The 4,685-nt window shown below is 30.5% G+C and overlaps 1 long non-coding RNA gene across 1 annotated transcript; it reads right to left on the reverse strand.

Moving 5' to 3' along the window:
* Positions 1-2,889: 2,889 nt before the first annotated feature.
* Positions 2,890-3,767, reverse strand: LOC118201013 (uncharacterized). The gene is made up of 2 exons (XR_004760180.2): positions 3,374-3,767; positions 2,890-3,234 (listed from the first exon to the last, which is right to left on the reverse strand). It is a non-coding gene; the product is annotated as an uncharacterized LOC118201013 (long non-coding RNA).
* Between the last annotated feature and the right edge of the window lie 918 nt (positions 3,768-4,685).

Consider the following 4,685-nt stretch of genomic DNA (forward strand, 5'->3'; position numbering starts at 1 on the left):
CGTAAAATGACTGTGCTTTCGCATAATTTAACATCATTTGTGAAGTGAATGACACTAAATTTCAGATGTGATGATTTTTTAAATTGTTTCTGCCTCTGAAATAAAAATTTATTCTAATGTTTTGCGAGTTTTTAAGTGTATCAAAATGTCAATGTTCCATCGGCACTTGTGCAGAAACATGGGAAATTGACTCATCGTTTGTTGTAATTATTATGTCATTTAATGTGAGCAAATGTATTTGATTTTTTTCTTGATGAATTTGAAATTATGAAAAAATAACGTATGGTGTAGATGATGACAGAAATTTTTAATGAATGAATTTAGAAACTGTAAGATGAAAAGAATTTTACCTTTGATCTGATTCACAACTGCATGTCACAAAACATACTTCATAAAGTATGCCGAAGTTTTATTCCTTGCAAAAAACATGATATCTATTATTCAAGTTTGTGATCAGAGAATTATTATAGAGCAATGAAAGAATATGATCTTCGTGAGGGGAGCTGTATTCTTCATAATGAGGAAAATTTGGAATTTTATTCCTTGCAGAAAACATGATATCTGTTATTCCAGTTTGCGATTAAGGAATTTTTATAGAGCGATGAAAGAATATGATCTTCGTGAGGTGAGCTGTATTCTTCATAATGTGGAAAATTTGGAAACAAAACAGTGTGTGCTTTTTTTGTAGAAAATGCAATCGAACTTTCCAAAGAGAATAACCTCTTACTTAAATAGATTTGTATTATGGGAGTGGTTATCTAAGGAAATGTGCTATTAGTGATGTTCTATTATCAGCCATTATTTTATTTTGTATCAAGTATGCTAATCATTCGCAAAGGACCTCTTCACATAAATTTTCTCTCCATTATACATGTATAAATCAACTAGTTGAATGCTTTGGCATAATCAATAAAGTATTACTACTTGCACAGTGATGTTTTGGTAAAAGTATATTTACGAGTACCCATTGGTGATTTTTGGCGGCACATGGATACCTCGTTTGTGCACATTGACCTACATAAATGCGACACGAAAAATTACAAATTATGATCAGAACAAGAGAGTTATAATAAAACATTGGTATAACAAATACATTTGTTAATGGAAAAAACATCACAGAATTGCACAAACTAGGCATTGTGCACTGCCTTGACTTTCTTTATCCATGAACACGTTGACCTATTTTCACTTAAAAAATCACCAGAGAATTGCAGAAACTTGGCATTGTTCACTCCCTTGACTTTATTTACTGACTGAGTATATTTACGGATGTACAGAACATTCAACTACTCAGCAATCAACATAAATGAAACAACAACTTGGCAATAAATGAAACAACATCTTCGCAATAATACAAGGGGTACCCTTCAGTCTACTCTAACCGATGCTTTATATAATTGCCTGTACTTCTGATGAAATGATATTGTAGCTTTTGCTTACAATATTTTATCAATAATTATTTTCTTTTCTATTAAGAGCATGTATAGTCCTCACTGTACCTTTATTTACCTCATCTTTATGATATGCATTGCTATGCTTAATTTGACATCTGCTTTCTATTTTAAATATTTTTCCTCCTCTTTTTTTTTTTTTTTTTTTTTTTTTTTTTTTCCCAACTCCTTAAAGGATGGGTCTGTGGGAGGAAAAATTAATGTCTCCTAAAGTGTCATGTGCTGTTCTCAAAGTGGGCCAATCTTTTTTTTCCTGCTTTTTTATTTTCAGCTTTCTTGAAGATAATCTTTTTAGCTCAAAGGGGCAATTTGCCCAGAAAGGCTATTAATTTTGTTTTGGCATTTTGCGTTGATTCATTATAAATGGTGAATCACTTTTTCAATTGTTGCCACCAAATATTAGAGTATTATATTTAAAGAAGTTAAATAATGAAGAATCTGCATAAATGTATGTATGTTTCTCACGTTGTGATAAAACAACTGTGTTTAGGGCCATCAAATTTTGAATAATGTATGTCTCCATTAGAATATGGGCATCTGGAAGCCCTAATTTGGAATTTGTTTTATTATCTATTTCATATCTTGTAACGCATTTATAAGTCTTTGATTAAGAAACTCAATGATTTCAAAGTGAGCAATAGCAACTCTGTATGGGAGGAGGGAACATTTTTATCTCCAATGTGCGAGACTGTGTACTGGGAATTCGAAAGACATTCTCTTTTAAATATTTGTGATATTGCTGTTGAATTGAATTTTATGATTTAAGTGGGAAGAACATGATATTTAATAAATAAAGATAACACAAAATGTTAAAAAAAAAAAAAAAAACCTCAGGGCATAATATAAAATCTGAAAGCTTTCAGTTTATTTATTTATTTATTTTCAAAAAGTAGTCAATGGTTGATCATGTTCAGATAAATGACTTGGTGGTTTCACAAAATGAAATTTGCTGTCTGGTTCCAAAACGAAAAGTAAAACAGATCTGATGAATTGGAAACGGATGAGTAATTACACGAGATGTCAAATTCACTCAAAAAGTTGCACTAAATGTATTTAATATGATACATAATTTGCTATTTTTATTTTCTTTTATATGAATTGTTGATAAATTATGATTAGTCATGTATACTTCAGATTGAAACTACTTTGTGAAATCAGGTAAGGTATGAGGATTGAATATTAAAATTATCGTACACAAACTTAAGAACGTATTTCATTTCTTAAATGAGTTGAATGAAAAATTTAAATGGGTGAATTATCTGTTTTCTTGGTACATTCACTCTGCTAAAACAGATTACAATATTTGGATTTTATTTTTGCCTTGTGATTTGGTGCAGTTTTTTTAATCAAATCAATTAAATTACTACAAAAATTCAAGAGGGAGTCATACAGTGAGCTATAGTACAATGAAATTAATAAATATACAGATATTACATGATTTGTAAGTTTTAAAATGTTTTATTCTGTAACATATTACAGATAAAAAATTATTACTACATGAAATGAAATAAAAGTTCATCAAATTTGACATAATACCATAAAGGTCATTGTGTGTTCCTGTTGGTACAGGACACATATCGACCGGGTATCACAATTCTATTCACAAACATAGTAAAATTTCCCTGCTGATGGTCATCAAAGGAGCTATAATGCAGTCTTGGAGTTTTGATATTATTAGCAATAGGAGCATATAAATATAGTCTAAAGCACATTCCAAAAGCAAAAGATTGCGGAGTGTATGGTCAATGATCTCATGGTCATCTGAACAACATTGAGTCATCTTCTGATATTGACCAATCCAAAAAAAAGATAGAAATTTATTATTAGGTAATACAACAGTTTTCAGAGAGGAAATGTGTATTTTTCTGAATCATATTTCATTTAGAGAAATAACAACTATAACGTATTAAAATCTGACATACCTTTTACAGTGTTTCTGTAGAAAAAAAGGACCCATGTACCTTTATCAGTGAAATGGCATATAAAATGTTCAAGTAAATATAATTTCTATTCAGTAACAGCATGACAATTTTCCATGTCCAGTACACAAACGTACCTATCCAACAAATGCTTCACCACTAGATAGTGGAAGAATTGTCTTCCATGCATACGATTGCAAAATTTATATTGCAGCATCTGTAAATAATATGGTTTTAGTTGTAATCAACATTGCAAAATCTTCCCTATGTTTGGTTATAGAACACATATTTGCTACTAATGTAATTTGTAGACCTATCCTGTTTGTGGATTACATGCAGTGATGAGCTATGAAAAACTTGACAAAGAGTTTGCATTTTATTCTATATAAACAACTTATGCAATTCTAATGAACTGTTATGTTTTTTACAAAAACAGAAAATACTAATAATTGTATATGAATGAGAAAAACGTAATATCTTTTACCAATAAATCACAAAATATCAATTTTTAAATATTTCAATACGTTTACCTTTACCAGTCTCAGGTTAATCTCATTGATTTTGGAGGGTTAATCTCATTGATTGGTGATAAAATGTATCAAGAAATATTTCAAAATGATTTCTTTAATGGTTTTGCTTACTGAATCTTGTGATACTACTGTAAATAAGAAGCTAAGCAGTATACAGTAATAAATTACAATATTAAGAAAAATATCTAAAAGTTTGATTACAGCTACTTTTTTTCCCTTCTTAATGTCACACCAGCTGTATGTGAACAAACTGCAATTAAATCTTTCTTCAAATAGTTTTAAAAAAATAGGTATGAATGTTAACCATTCATTATACATGCATGTGTAGATTCAGCAGCAGCATTTTCTGAGTCTAAACAAGAAGAATAAGTTGTATCTATTATAGCTTAGATATAAATTTAATAAGGGGCTAATGCAAGTTTCCTATAGCTCAGTTACTAATTTATATGTGAAACTAAATTTTTGCACTGTTTCATTGGAAATGACTGGCCATCTGAGGTTCTTGCCTTTATATAAGTAGCCAGTGTTCTTGAACTGTCAATACCATCATAGGATACTCTGCAGGCTTAGAGTCATAGGATGCTTTGTGTACACTGGTGTGCAAAAATTAAGGATGAAGTTGAAAAATTAGCATATCAGCTGAACGAAGAGGTAGAGCGGACAGAAAGACCAATCAGGAGATTAAGTAAGGTGATGTATGGTAGCACATGCGCAGATATGCAGGTAGACGTAATGGGGGAGTGTCTGAGTATTATACAGCATGTTGTCGATGTAAGATCAGTATT

The sequence above is a fragment of the Stegodyphus dumicola genome, chromosome 2 (genome assembly GCF_044657685.1).
Source record: "Stegodyphus dumicola isolate Sdum_Otavi_A_Nest chromosome 2, ASM4465768v1".
Taxonomy (NCBI): Eukaryota; Metazoa; Arthropoda; class Arachnida; order Araneae; family Eresidae; genus Stegodyphus; species Stegodyphus dumicola.